The 13950-nt window shown below is 55.6% G+C and overlaps 12 non-coding genes across 12 annotated transcripts; all 12 read right to left on the reverse strand.

Annotated features, from left to right (window-relative positions):
• Positions 1–448: 448 nt before the first annotated feature.
• Positions 449–521, reverse strand: trnak-uuu (transfer RNA lysine (anticodon UUU)). Its single transcript has one exon. It is a non-coding gene; the product is annotated as a tRNA-Lys (tRNA).
• A 1070-nt stretch (positions 522–1591) lies between these two features.
• trnak-uuu (transfer RNA lysine (anticodon UUU)) lies at positions 1592–1664 on the reverse strand. Its single transcript has one exon. It is a non-coding gene; the product is annotated as a tRNA-Lys (tRNA).
• Positions 1665–2734: 1070 nt separating this feature from the next.
• trnak-uuu (transfer RNA lysine (anticodon UUU)) lies at positions 2735–2807 on the reverse strand. The gene has a single exon. It is a non-coding gene; the product is annotated as a tRNA-Lys (tRNA).
• Positions 2808–3878: 1071 nt separating this feature from the next.
• Positions 3879–3951, reverse strand: trnak-uuu (transfer RNA lysine (anticodon UUU)). Its single transcript has one exon. It is a non-coding gene; the product is annotated as a tRNA-Lys (tRNA).
• Positions 3952–5021: 1070 nt separating this feature from the next.
• On the reverse strand, positions 5022–5094 carry trnak-uuu (transfer RNA lysine (anticodon UUU)). The gene has a single exon. It is a non-coding gene; the product is annotated as a tRNA-Lys (tRNA).
• A 1071-nt stretch (positions 5095–6165) lies between these two features.
• On the reverse strand, positions 6166–6238 carry trnak-uuu (transfer RNA lysine (anticodon UUU)). Its single transcript has one exon. It is a non-coding gene; the product is annotated as a tRNA-Lys (tRNA).
• Positions 6239–7308: 1070 nt separating this feature from the next.
• On the reverse strand, positions 7309–7381 carry trnak-uuu (transfer RNA lysine (anticodon UUU)). The gene has a single exon. It is a non-coding gene; the product is annotated as a tRNA-Lys (tRNA).
• A 1070-nt stretch (positions 7382–8451) lies between these two features.
• On the reverse strand, positions 8452–8524 carry trnak-uuu (transfer RNA lysine (anticodon UUU)). The gene has a single exon. It is a non-coding gene; the product is annotated as a tRNA-Lys (tRNA).
• A 1071-nt stretch (positions 8525–9595) lies between these two features.
• On the reverse strand, positions 9596–9668 carry trnak-uuu (transfer RNA lysine (anticodon UUU)). The gene has a single exon. It is a non-coding gene; the product is annotated as a tRNA-Lys (tRNA).
• Positions 9669–10738: 1070 nt separating this feature from the next.
• trnak-uuu (transfer RNA lysine (anticodon UUU)) lies at positions 10739–10811 on the reverse strand. The gene has a single exon. It is a non-coding gene; the product is annotated as a tRNA-Lys (tRNA).
• A 1071-nt stretch (positions 10812–11882) lies between these two features.
• On the reverse strand, positions 11883–11955 carry trnak-uuu (transfer RNA lysine (anticodon UUU)). The gene has a single exon. It is a non-coding gene; the product is annotated as a tRNA-Lys (tRNA).
• A 1070-nt stretch (positions 11956–13025) lies between these two features.
• trnak-uuu (transfer RNA lysine (anticodon UUU)) lies at positions 13026–13098 on the reverse strand. The gene has a single exon. It is a non-coding gene; the product is annotated as a tRNA-Lys (tRNA).
• Between the last annotated feature and the right edge of the window lie 852 nt (positions 13099–13950).

Below are 13950 nucleotides of genomic sequence, written 5' to 3' on the forward strand. Positions count from 1 at the left end.
CCTGTGTGGAGTTTGCACATTCTCCCCGTGTCTGCGTGGATTTCGTCCGACGGATCCGGTTTCCTCCCACAGTCCAAAGGAGTGCAGCGCAGGTGTTTTGGCCATGCTAAATTGCCCCTTGTTTTCAGGCATGTGCAGGTTCGGAGTCACGAGGTGGGGGTTTAGGTGTGTGGGGGATACTCTTGGGAGAGTCGGTAGCTTGTTTCCACAGTCGAGGGATTCTATGCTAATTTCTGATTTCGCGCATTTGGAGGACCTTAAAGAGATCAATTCAAACAGAAGCCACGCGTTCCGCGATTACGGCAGCAACTGCGACAGTTCGGAAATGCAGGCAAAACTGCCCTGTGCTTGCTTCCACCGCCACAATGTAAGGGCCATTGAGTCTGATTTGTTAGCACTGCCCTGCGCCTTCGCTGTTGTCCCGTGGCAGAGCGATTTAAAAGCGACCCGCCCGAGCAGGGACTTGAACCCTGGACCCTCAGATTAAAAGTCTGATGCTCTACCGACTGAGCTACCCGGGCTGGTGGCAGGCCGCCTGCCCGGCTACGGCTTTCCCTGCCTGAGCTGGAAAACACGCTCGCGCTTTACACTCTCGCGCAGCCATTCTGACACAATCCACGCGATTCAGTCGGAAAGACTGGCAGCCCCGGCTGTGCAGGGCCGATTCCAAGCCGCCGTCTCTCTTCATCATCCCCCCACTCCATTGCCGCACCGTCCTCTCTCTACTGTAGCAACCCTCCTCAACACACACCTCTGGCACCGTCAAAGCCATCAGCAAGCCTACAACACAGCACCGCCAAAGTAAGAACGGTGCTCATGAGACGGCCTCATCATCAACCCTCCAACACCACGCGCCGTCCCTACCCCCAGCATCCACTCTCTGCTCGAAACAATCCACCCCACCACAAAGCCGCAGACACCGACACTCCCACACGCACGGCCACATCACCATCAGCTCCAAACCAAGGAAGATGTGCATGAAGGTTCCGTTGGACGTGTCTGAGTTGATTTGAAAACAAAAGCAGACCATCGATGAGAGCAGTCTCCATAAATCGAAGCTTCAGCACCTGCAAATATAATCAGGATTTCACTGCTGCCTCCCATCGCCACGAACCCTTGGCGCATTCGAGCCTCGGGCGACTCCCTGTGTGGAGTTTGCACATTCTCCCCGTGTCTGCGTGGATTTCGTCCGACGGATCCGGTTTCCTCCCACAGTCCAAAGGAGTGCAGCGCAGGTGTTTTGGCCATGCTAAATTGCCCCTTGTTTTCAGGCATGTGCAGGTTCGGAGTCACGAGGTGGGGGTTTAGGTGTGTGGGGGATACTCTTGGGAGAGTCGGCAGCCTGTTTCCACAGTCGAGGGATTCTATGCTAATTTCTGATTTCGCGCATTTGGAGGACCTTAAAGAGATCAATTCAAACAGAAGCCACGCGTTCCGCGATTACGGCAGCAACTGCGACAGTTCGGAAATGCAGGCAAAACTGCCCTGTGCTTGCTTCCACCGCCACAATGTAAGGGCCATTGAGTCTGATTTGTTAGCACTGCCCTGCGCCTTCGCTGTTGTCCCGTGGCAGAGCGATTTAAAAGCGACCCGCCCGAGCAGGGACTTGAACCCTGGACCCTCAGATTAAAAGTCTGATGCTCTACCGACTGAGCTACCCGGGCTGGTGGCAGGCCGCCTGCCCGGCTACGGCTTTCCCTGCCTGAGCTGGAAAACACGTTCGCGCTTCACACTCTCGCGCAGCCATTCTGACACAATCCACGCGATTCAGTCGGAAAGACTGGCAGCCCCGGCTGTGCAGGGCCGATTCCAAGCCGCCGTCTCTCTTCATCATCCCCCCACTCCATTGCCGCACCGTCCTCTCTCTACTGTAGCAACCCTCCTCAACACACACCTCTGGCACCGTCAAAGCCATCAGCAAGCCTACAACACAGCACCGCCAAAGTAAGAACGGTGCTCATGAGACGGCCTCATCATCAACCCTCCAACACCACGCGCCGTCCCTACCCCCAGCATCCACTCTCTGCTCGAAACAATCCACCCCACCACAAAGCCGCAGACACCGACACTCCCACACGCACGGCCACATCACCATCAGCTCCAAACCAAGGAAGATGTGCATGAAGGTTCCGTTGGACGTGTCTGAGTTGATTTGAAAACAAAAGCAGACCATCGATGAGAGCAGTCTCCATAAATCGAAGCTTCAGCACCTGCAAATATAATCAGGATTTCACTGCTGCCTCCCATCGCCACGAACCCTTGGCGCATTCGAGCCTCGGGCGACTCCCTGTGTGGAGTTTGCACATTCTCCCCGTGTCTGCGTGGATTTCGTCCGACGGATCCGGTTTCCTCCCACAGTCCAAAGGAGTGCAGCGCAGGTGTTTTGGCCATGCTAAATTGCCCCTTGTTTTCAGGCATGTGCAGGTTCGGAGTCACGAGGTGGGGGTTTAGGTGTGTGGGGGATACTCTTGGGAGAGTCGGCAGCCTGTTTCCACAGTCGAGGGATTCTATGCTAATTTCTGATTTCGCGCATTTGGAGGACCTTAAAGAGATCAATTCAAACAGAAGCCACGCGTTCCGCGATTACGGCAGCAACTGCGACAGTTCGGAAATGCAGGCAAAACTGCCCTGTGCTTGCTTCCACCGCCACAATGTAAGGGCCATTGAGTCTGATTTGTTAGCACTGCCCTGCGCCTTCGCTGTTGTCCCGTGGCAGAGCGATTTAAAAGCGACCCGCCCGAGCAGGGACTTGAACCCTGGACCCTCAGATTAAAAGTCTGATGCTCTACCGACTGAGCTACCCGGGCTGGTGGCAGGCCGCCTGCCCGGCTACGGCTTTCCCTGCCTGAGCTGGAAAACACGTTCGCGCTTCACACTCTCGCGCAGCCATTCTGACACAATCCACGCGATTCAGTCGGAAAGACTGGCAGCCCCGGCTGTGCAGGGCCGATTCCAAGCCGCCGTCTCTCTTCATCATCCCCCCACTCCATTGCCGCACCGTCCTCTCTCTACTGTAGCAACCCTCCTCAACACACACCTCTGGCACCGTCAAAGCCATCAGCAAGCCTACAACACAGCACCGCCAAAGTAAGAACGGTGCTCATGAGACGGCCTCATCATCAACCCTCCAACACCACGCGCCGTCCCTACCCCCAGCATCCACTCTCTGCTCGAAACAATCCACCCCACCACAAAGCCGCAGACACCGACACTCCCACACGCACGGCCACATCACCATCAGCTCCAAACCAAGGAAGATGTGCATGAAGGTTCCGTTGGACGTGTCTGAGTTGATTTGAAAAAAAAAAGCTGACCATCGATGAGAGCAGTCTCCATAAATCGAAGCTTCAGCACCTGCAAATATAATCAGGATTTCACTGCTGCCTCCCATCGCCACGAACCCTTGGCGCATTCCAGCCTCGGGCGACTCCCTGTGTGGAGTTTGCACATTCTCCCCGTGTCTGCGTGGATTTCGTCCGACGGATCCGGTTTCCTCCCACAGTCCAAAGGAGTGCAGCGCAGGTGTTTTGGCCATGCTAAATTGCCCCTTGTTTTCAGGCATGTGCAGGTTCGGAGTCACGAGGTGGGGGTTTAGGTGTGTGGGGGATACTCTTGGGAGAGTCGGTAGCCTGTTTCCACAGTCGAGGGATTCTATGCTAATTTCTGATTTCGCGCATTTGGAGGACCTTAAAGAGATCAATTCAAACAGAAGCCACGCGTTCCGCGATTACGGCAGCAACTGCGACAGTTCGGAAATGCAGGCAAAACTGCCCTGTGCTTGCTTCCACCGCCACAATGTAAGGGCCATTGAGTCTGATTTGTTAGCACTGCCCTGCGCCTTCGCTGTTGTCCCGTGGCAGAGCGATTTAAAAGCGACCCGCCCGAGCAGGGACTTGAACCCTGGACCCTCAGATTAAAAGTCTGATGCTCTACCGACTGAGCTACCCGGGCTGGTGGCAGGCCGCCTGCCCGGCTACGGCTTTCCCTGCCTGAGCTGGAAAACACGTTCGCGCTTCACACTCTCGCGCAGCCATTCTGACACAATCCACGCGATTCAGTCGGAAAGACTGGCAGCCCCGGCTGTGCAGGGCCCATTCCAAGCCGCCGTCTCTCTTCATCATCCCCCCACTCCATTGCCGCACCGTCCTCTCTCTACTGTAGCAACCCTCCTCAACACACACCTCTGGCACCGTCAAAGCCATCAGGAAGCCTACAACACAGCACCGCCAAAGTAAGAACGGTGCTCATGAGACGGCCTCATCATCAACCCTCCAACACCACGCGCCGTCCCTACCCCCAGCATCCACTCTCTGCTCGAAACAATCCACCCCACCACAAAGCCGCAGACACCGACACTCCCACACGCACGGCCACATCACCATCAGCTCCAAACCAAGGAAGATGTGCATGAAGGTTCCGTTGGACGTGTCTGAGTTGATTTGAAAACAAAAGCAGACCATCGATGAGAGCAGTCTCCATAAATCGAAGCTTCAGCACCTGCAAATATAATCAGGATTTCACTGCTGCCTCCCATCGCCACGAACCCTTGGCGCATTCGAGCCTCGGGCGACTCCCTGTGTGGAGTTTGCACATTCTCCCCGTGTCTGCGTGGATTTCGTCCGACGGATCCGGTTTCCTCCCACAGTCCAAAGGAGTGCAGCGCAGGTGTTTTGGCCATGCTAAATTGCCCCTTGTTTTCAGGCATGTGCAGGTTCGGAGTCACGAGGTGGGGGTTTAGGTGTGTGGGGGATACTCTTGGGAGAGTCGGTAGCTTGTTTCCACAGTCGAGGGATTCTATGCTAATTTCTGATTTCGCGCATTTGGAGGACCTTAAAGAGATCAATTCAAACAGAAGCCACGCGTTCCGCGATTACGGCAGCAACTGCGACAGTTCGGAAATGCAGGCAAAACTGCCCTGTGCTTGCTTCCACCGCCACAATGTAAGGGCCATTGAGTCTGATTTGTTAGCACTGCCCTGCGCCTTCGCTGTTGTCCCGTGGCAGAGCGATTTAAAAGCGACCCGCCCGAGCAGGGACTTGAACCCTGGACCCTCAGATTAAAAGTCTGATGCTCTACCGACTGAGCTACCCGGGCTGGTGGCAGGCCGCCTGCCCGGCTACGGCTTTCCCTGCCTGAGCTGGAAAACACGTTCGCGCTTCACACTCTCGCGCAGCCATTCTGACACAATCCACGCGATTCAGTCGGAAAGACTGGCAGCCCCGGCTGTGCAGGGCCGATTCCAAGCCGCCGTCTCTCTTCATCATCCCCCCACTCCATTGCCGCACCGTCCTCTCTCTACTGTAGCAACCCTCCTCAACACACACCTCTGGCACCGTCAAAGCCATCAGCAAGCCTACAACACAGCACCGCCAAAGTAAGAACGGTGCTCATGAGACGGCCTCATCATCAACCCTCCAACACCACGCGCCGTCCCTACCCCCAGCATCCACTCTCTGCTCGAAACAATCCACCCCACCACAAAGCCGCAGACACCGACACTCCCACACGCACGGCCACATCACCATCAGCTCCAAACCAAGGAAGATGTGCATGAAGGTTCCGTTGGACGTGTCTGAGTTGATTTGAAAAAAAAAAGCTGACCATCGATGAGAGCAGTCTCCATAAATCGAAGCTTCAGCACCTGCAAATATAATCAGGATTTCACTGCTGCCTCCCATCGCCACGAACCCTTGGCGCATTCCAGCCTCGGGCGACTCCCTGTGTGGAGTTTGCACATTCTCCCCGTGTCTGCGTGGATTTCGTCCGACGGATCCGGTTTCCTCCCACAGTCCAAAGGAGTGCAGCGCAGGTGTTTTGGCCATGCTAAATTGCCCCTTGTTTTCAGGCATGTGCAGGTTCGGAGTCACGAGGTGGGGGTTTAGGTGTGTGGGGGATACTCTTGGGAGAGTCGGTAGCCTGTTTCCACAGTCGAGGGATTCTATGCTAATTTCTGATTTCGCGCATTTGGAGGACCTTAAAGAGATCAATTCAAACAGAAGCCACGCGTTCCGCGATTACGGCAGCAACTGCGACAGTTCGGAAATGCAGGCAAAACTGCCCTGTGCTTGCTTCCACCGCCACAATGTAAGGGCCATTGAGTCTGATTTGTTAGCACTGCCCTGCGCCTTCGCTGTTGTCCCGTGGCAGAGCGATTTAAAAGCGACCCGCCCGAGCAGGGACTTGAACCCTGGACCCTCAGATTAAAAGTCTGATGCTCTACCGACTGAGCTACCCGGGCTGGTGGCAGGCCGCCTGCCCGGCTACGGCTTTCCCTGCCTGAGCTGGAAAACACGTTCGCGCTTCACACTCTCGCGCAGCCATTCTGACACAATCCACGCGATTCAGTCGGAAAGACTGGCAGCCCCGGCTGTGCAGGGCCCATTCCAAGCCGCCGTCTCTCTTCATCATCCCCCCACTCCATTGCCGCACCGTCCTCTCTCTACTGTAGCAACCCTCCTCAACACACACCTCTGGCACCGTCAAAGCCATCAGCAAGCCTACAACACAGCACCGCCAAAGTAAGAACGGTGCTCATGAGACGGCCTCATCATCAACCCTCCAACACCACGCGCCGTCCCTACCCCCAGCATCCACTCTCTGCTCGAAACAATCCACCCCACCACAAAGCCGCAGACACCGACACTCCCACACGCACGGCCACATCACCATCAGCTCCAAACCAAGGAAGATGTGCATGAAGGTTCCGTTGGACGTGTCTGAGTTGATTTGAAAACAAAAGCAGACCATCGATGAGAGCAGTCTCCATAAATCGAAGCTTCAGCACCTGCAAATATAATCAGGATTTCACTGCTGCCTCCCATCGCCACGAACCCTTGGCGCATTCGAGCCTCGGGCGACTCCCTGTGTGGAGTTTGCACATTCTCCCCGTGTCTGCGTGGATTTCGTCCGACGGATCCGGTTTCCTCCCACAGTCCAAAGGAGTGCAGCGCAGGTGTTTTGGCCATGCTAAATTGCCCCTTGTTTTCAGGCATGTGCAGGTTCGGAGTCACGAGGTGGGGGTTTAGGTGTGTGGGGGATACTCTTGGGAGAGTCGGTAGCTTGTTTCCACAGTCGAGGGATTCTATGCTAATTTCTGATTTCGCGCATTTGGAGGACCTTAAAGAGATCAATTCAAACAGAAGCCACGCGTTCCGCGATTACGGCAGCAACTGCGACAGTTCGGAAATGCAGGCAAAACTGCCCTGTGCTTGCTTCCACCGCCACAATGTAAGGGCCATTGAGTCTGATTTGTTAGCACTGCCCTGCGCCTTCGCTGTTGTCCCGTGGCAGAGCGATTTAAAAGCGACCCGCCCGAGCAGGGACTTGAACCCTGGACCCTCAGATTAAAAGTCTGATGCTCTACCGACTGAGCTACCCGGGCTGGTGGCAGGCCGCCTGCCCGGCTACGGCTTTCCCTGCCTGAGCTGGAAAACACGTTCGCGCTTCACACTCTCGCGCAGCCATTCTGACACAATCCACGCGATTCAGTCGGAAAGACTGGCAGCCCCGGCTGTGCAGGGCCCATTCCAAGCCGCCGTCTCTCTTCATCATCCCCCCACTCCATTGCCGCACCGTCCTCTCTCTACTGTAGCAACCCTCCTCAACACACACCTCTGGCACCGTCAAAGCCATCAGGAAGCCTACAACACAGCACCGCCAAAGTAAGAACGGTGCTCATGAGACGGCCTCATCATCAACCCTCCAACACCACGCGCCGTCCCTACCCCCAGCATCCACTCTCTGCTCGAAACAATCCACCCCACCACAAAGCCGCAGACACCGACACTCCCACACGCACGGCCACATCACCATCAGCTCCAAACCAAGGAAGATGTGCATGAAGGTTCCGTTGGACGTGTCTGAGTTGATTTGAAAACAAAAGCAGACCATCGATGAGAGCAGTCTCCATAAATCGAAGCTTCAGCACCTGCAAATATAATCAGGATTTCACTGCTGCCTCCCATCGCCACGAACCCTTGGCGCATTCGAGCCTCGGGCGACTCCCTGTGTGGAGTTTGCACATTCTCCCCGTGTCTGCGTGGATTTCGTCCGACGGATCCGGTTTCCTCCCACAGTCCAAAGGAGTGCAGCGCAGGTGTTTTGGCCATGCTAAATTGCCCCTTGTTTTCAGGCATGTGCAGGTTCGGAGTCACGAGGTGGGGGTTTAGGTGTGTGGGGGATACTCTTGGGAGAGTCGGTAGCTTGTTTCCACAGTCGAGGGATTCTATGCTAATTTCTGATTTCGCGCATTTGGAGGACCTTAAAGAGATCAATTCAAACAGAAGCCACGCGTTCCGCGATTACGGCAGCAACTGCGACAGTTCGGAAATGCAGGCAAAACTGCCCTGTGCTTGCTTCCACCGCCACAATGTAAGGGCCATTGAGTCTGATTTGTTAGCACTGCCCTGCGCCTTCGCTGTTGTCCCGTGGCAGAGCGATTTAAAAGCGACCCGCCCGAGCAGGGACTTGAACCCTGGACCCTCAGATTAAAAGTCTGATGCTCTACCGACTGAGCTACCCGGGCTGGTGGCAGGCCGCCTGCCCGGCTACGGCTTTCCCTGCCTGAGCTGGAAAACACGTTCGCGCTTCACACTCTCGCGCAGCCATTCTGACACAATCCACGCGATTCAGTCGGAAAGACTGGCAGCCCCGGCTGTGCAGGGCCGATTCCAAGCCGCCGTCTCTCTTCATCATCCCCCCACTCCATTGCCGCACCGTCCTCTCTCTACTGTAGCAACCCTCCTCAACACACACCTCTGGCACCGTCAAAGCCATCAGCAAGCCTACAACACAGCACCGCCAAAGTAAGAACGGTGCTCATGAGACGGCCTCATCATCAACCCTCCAACACCACGCGCCGTCCCTACCCCCAGCATCCACTCTCTGCTCGAAACAATCCACCCCACCACAAAGCCGCAGACACCGACACTCCCACACGCACGGCCACATCACCATCAGCTCCAAACCAAGGAAGATGTGCATGAAGGTTCCGTTGGACGTGTCTGAGTTGATTTGAAAAAAAAAAGCTGACCATCGATGAGAGCAGTCTCCATAAATCGAAGCTTCAGCACCTGCAAATATAATCAGGATTTCACTGCTGCCTCCCATCGCCACGAACCCTTGGCGCATTCCAGCCTCGGGCGACTCCCTGTGTGGAGTTTGCACATTCTCCCCGTGTCTGCGTGGATTTCGTCCGACGGATCCGGTTTCCTCCCACAGTCCAAAGGAGTGCAGCGCAGGTGTTTTGGCCATGCTAAATTGCCCCTTGTTTTCAGGCATGTGCAGGTTCGGAGTCACGAGGTGGGGGTTTAGGTGTGTGGGGGATACTCTTGGGAGAGTCGGTAGCCTGTTTCCACAGTCGAGGGATTCTATGCTAATTTCTGATTTCGCGCATTTGGAGGACCTTAAAGAGATCAATTCAAACAGAAGCCACGCGTTCCGCGATTACGGCAGCAACTGCGACAGTTCGGAAATGCAGGCAAAACTGCCCTGTGCTTGCTTCCACCGCCACAATGTAAGGGCCATTGAGTCTGATTTGTTAGCACTGCCCTGCGCCTTCGCTGTTGTCCCGTGGCAGAGCGATTTAAAAGCGACCCGCCCGAGCAGGGACTTGAACCCTGGACCCTCAGATTAAAAGTCTGATGCTCTACCGACTGAGCTACCCGGGCTGGTGGCAGGCCGCCTGCCCGGCTACGGCTTTCCCTGCCTGAGCTGGAAAACACGTTCGCGCTTCACACTCTCGCGCAGCCATTCTGACACAATCCACGCGATTCAGTCGGAAAGACTGGCAGCCCCGGCTGTGCAGGGCCCATTCCAAGCCGCCGTCTCTCTTCATCATCCCCCCACTCCATTGCCGCACCGTCCTCTCTCTACTGTAGCAACCCTCCTCAACACACACCTCTGGCACCGTCAAAGCCATCAGCAAGCCTACAACACAGCACCGCCAAAGTAAGAACGGTGCTCATGAGACGGCCTCATCATCAACCCTCCAACACCACGCGCCGTCCCTACCCCCAGCATCCACTCTCTGCTCGAAACAATCCACCCCACCACAAAGCCGCAGACACCGACACTCCCACACGCACGGCCACATCACCATCAGCTCCAAACCAAGGAAGATGTGCATGAAGGTTCCGTTGGACGTGTCTGAGTTGATTTGAAAACAAAAGCAGACCATCGATGAGAGCAGTCTCCATAAATCGAAGCTTCAGCACCTGCAAATATAATCAGGATTTCACTGCTGCCTCCCATCGCCACGAACCCTTGGCGCATTCGAGCCTCGGGCGACTCCCTGTGTGGAGTTTGCACATTCTCCCCGTGTCTGCGTGGATTTCGTCCGACGGATCCGGTTTCCTCCCACAGTCCAAAGGAGTGCAGCGCAGGTGTTTTGGCCATGCTAAATTGCCCCTTGTTTTCAGGCATGTGCAGGTTCGGAGTCACGAGGTGGGGGTTTAGGTGTGTGGGGGATACTCTTGGGAGAGTCGGTAGCTTGTTTCCACAGTCGAGGGATTCTATGCTAATTTCTGATTTCGCGCATTTGGAGGACCTTAAAGAGATCAATTCAAACAGAAGCCACGCGTTCCGCGATTACGGCAGCAACTGCGACAGTTCGGAAATGCAGGCAAAACTGCCCTGTGCTTGCTTCCACCGCCACAATGTAAGGGCCATTGAGTCTGATTTGTTAGCACTGCCCTGCGCCTTCGCTGTTGTCCCGTGGCAGAGCGATTTAAAAGCGACCCGCCCGAGCAGGGACTTGAACCCTGGACCCTCAGATTAAAAGTCTGATGCTCTACCGACTGAGCTACCCGGGCTGGTGGCAGGCCGCCTGCCCGGCTACGGCTTTCCCTGCCTGAGCTGGAAAACACGTTCGCGCTTCACACTCTCGCGCAGCCATTCTGACACAATCCACGCGATTCAGTCGGAAAGACTGGCAGCCCCGGCTGTGCAGGGCCGATTCCAAGCCGCCGTCTCTCTTCATCATCCCCCCACTCCATTGCCGCACCGTCCTCTCTCTACTGTAGCAACCCTCCTCAACACACACCTCTGGCACCGTCAAAGCCATCAGCAAGCCTACAACACAGCACCGCCAAAGTAAGAACGGTGCTCATGAGACGGCCTCATCATCAACCCTCCAACACCACGCGCCGTCCCTACCCCCAGCATCCACTCTCTGCTCGAAACAATCCACCCCACCACAAAGCCGCAGACACCGACACTCCCACACGCACGGCCACATCACCATCAGCTCCAAACCAAGGAAGATGTGCATGAAGGTTCCGTTGGACGTGTCTGAGTTGATTTGAAAAAAAAAAGCTGACCATCGATGAGAGCAGTCTCCATAAATCGAAGCTTCAGCACCTGCAAATATAATCAGGATTTCACTGCTGCCTCCCATCGCCACGAACCCTTGGCGCATTCCAGCCTCGGGCGACTCCCTGTGTGGAGTTTGCACATTCTCCCCGTGTCTGCGTGGATTTCGTCCGACGGATCCGGTTTCCTCCCACAGTCCAAAGGAGTGCAGCGCAGGTGTTTTGGCCATGCTAAATTGCCCCTTGTTTTCAGGCATGTGCAGGTTCGGAGTCACGAGGTGGGGGTTTAGGTGTGTGGGGGATACTCTTGGGAGAGTCGGTAGCCTGTTTCCACAGTCGAGGGATTCTATGCTAATTTCTGATTTCGCGCATTTGGAGGACCTTAAAGAGATCAATTCAAACAGAAGCCACGCGTTCCGCGATTACGGCAGCAACTGCGACAGTTCGGAAATGCAGGCAAAACTGCCCTGTGCTTGCTTCCACCGCCACAATGTAAGGGCCATTGAGTCTGATTTGTTAGCACTGCCCTGCGCCTTCGCTGTTGTCCCGTGGCAGAGCGATTTAAAAGCGACCCGCCCGAGCAGGGACTTGAACCCTGGACCCTCAGATTAAAAGTCTGATGCTCTACCGACTGAGCTACCCGGGCTGGTGGCAGGCCGCCTGCCCGGCTACGGCTTTCCCTGCCTGAGCTGGAAAACACGTTCGCGCTTCACACTCTCGCGCAGCCATTCTGACACAATCCACGCGATTCAGTCGGAAAGACTGGCAGCCCCGGCTGTGCAGGGCCGATTCCAAGCCGCCGTCTCTCTTCATCATCCCCCCACTCCATTGCCGCACCGTCCTCTCTCTACTGTAGCAACCCTCCTCAACACACACCTCTGGCACCGTCAAAGCCATCAGGAAGCCTACAACACAGCACCGCCAAAGTAAGAACGGTGCTCATGAGACGGCCTCATCATCAACCCTCCAACACCACGCGCCGTCCCTACCCCCAGCATCCACTCTCTGCTCGAAACAATCCACCCCACCACAAAGCCGCAGACACCGACACTCCCACACGCACGGCCACATCACCATCAGCTCCAAACCAAGGAAGATGTGCATGAAGGTTCCATTGGACGTGTCTGAGTTGATTTGAAAACAAAAGCAGACCATCGATGAGAGCAGTCTCCATAAATCGAAGCTTCAGCACCTGCAAATATAATCAGGATTTCACTGCTGCCTCCCATCGCCACGAACCCTTGGCGCATTCGAGCCTCGGGCGACTCCCTGTGTGGAGTTTGCACATTCTCCCCGTGTCTGCGTGGATTTCGTCCGACGGATCCGGTTTCCTCCCACAGTCCAAAGGAGTGCAGCGCAGGTGTTTTGGCCATGCTAAATTGCCCCTTGTTTTCAGGCATGTGCAGGTTCGGAGTCACGAGGTGGGGGTTTAGGTGTGTGGGGGATACTCTTGGGAGAGTCGGTAGCTTGTTTCCACAGTCGAGGGATTCTATGCTAATTTCTGATTTCGCGCATTTGGAGGACCTTAAAGAGATCAATTCAAACAGAAGCCACGCGTTCCGCGATTACGGCAGCAACTGCGACAGTTCGGAAATGCAGGCAAAACTGCCCTGTGCTTGCTTCCACCGCCACAATGTAAGGGCCATTGAGTCTGATTTGTTAGCACTGCCCTGCGCCTTCGCTGTTGTCCCGTGGCAGAGCGATTTAAAAGCGACCCGCCCGAGCAGGGACTTGAACCCTGGACCCTCAGATTAAAAGTCTGATGCTCTACCGACTGAGCTACCCGGGCTGGTGGCAGGCCGCCTGCCCGGCTACGGCTTTCCCTGCCTGAGCTGGAAAACACGTTCGCGCTTCACACTCTCGCGCAGCCATTCTGACACAATCCACGCGATTCAGTCGGAAAGACTGGCAGCCCCGGCTGTGCAGGGCCGATTCCAAGCCGCCGTCTCTCTTCATCATCCCCCCACTCCATTGCCGCACCGTCCTCTCTCTACTGTAGCAACCCTCCTCAACACACACCTCTGGCACCGTCAAAGCCATCAGCAAGCCTACAACACAGCACCGCCAAAGTAAGAACGGTGCTCATGAGACGGCCTCATCATCAACCCTCCAACACCACGCGCCGTCCCTACCCCCAGCATCCACTCTCTGCTCGAAACAATCCACCCCACCACAAAGCCGCAGACACCGACACTCCCACACGCACGGCCACATCACCATCAGCTCCAAACCAAGGAAGATGTGCATGAAGGTTCCGTTGGACGTGTCTGAGTTGATTTGAAAACAAAAGCAGACGATCGATGAGAGCAGTCTCCATAAATCGAAGCTTCAGCACCTGCAAATATAATCAGGATTTCACTGCTGCCTCCCATCGCCACGAACCCTTGGCGCATTCGAGCCTCGGGCGACTCCCTGTGTGGAGTTTGCACATTCTCCCCGTGTCTGCGTGGATTTCGTCCGACGGATCCGGTTTCCTCCCACAGTCCAAAGGAGTGCAGCGCAGGTGTTTTGGCCATGCTAAATTGCCCCTTGTTTTCAGGCATGTGCAGGTTCGGAGTCACGAGGTGGGGGTTTAGGTGTGTGGGGGATACTCTTGGGAGAGTCGGTAGCTTGTTTCCACAGTCGAGGGATTCTATGCTAA

This window comes from Chiloscyllium punctatum, chromosome 24 (assembly GCF_047496795.1).
Source record: "Chiloscyllium punctatum isolate Juve2018m chromosome 24, sChiPun1.3, whole genome shotgun sequence".
Lineage (NCBI taxonomy): Eukaryota > Metazoa > Chordata > Chondrichthyes > Orectolobiformes > Hemiscylliidae > Chiloscyllium > Chiloscyllium punctatum.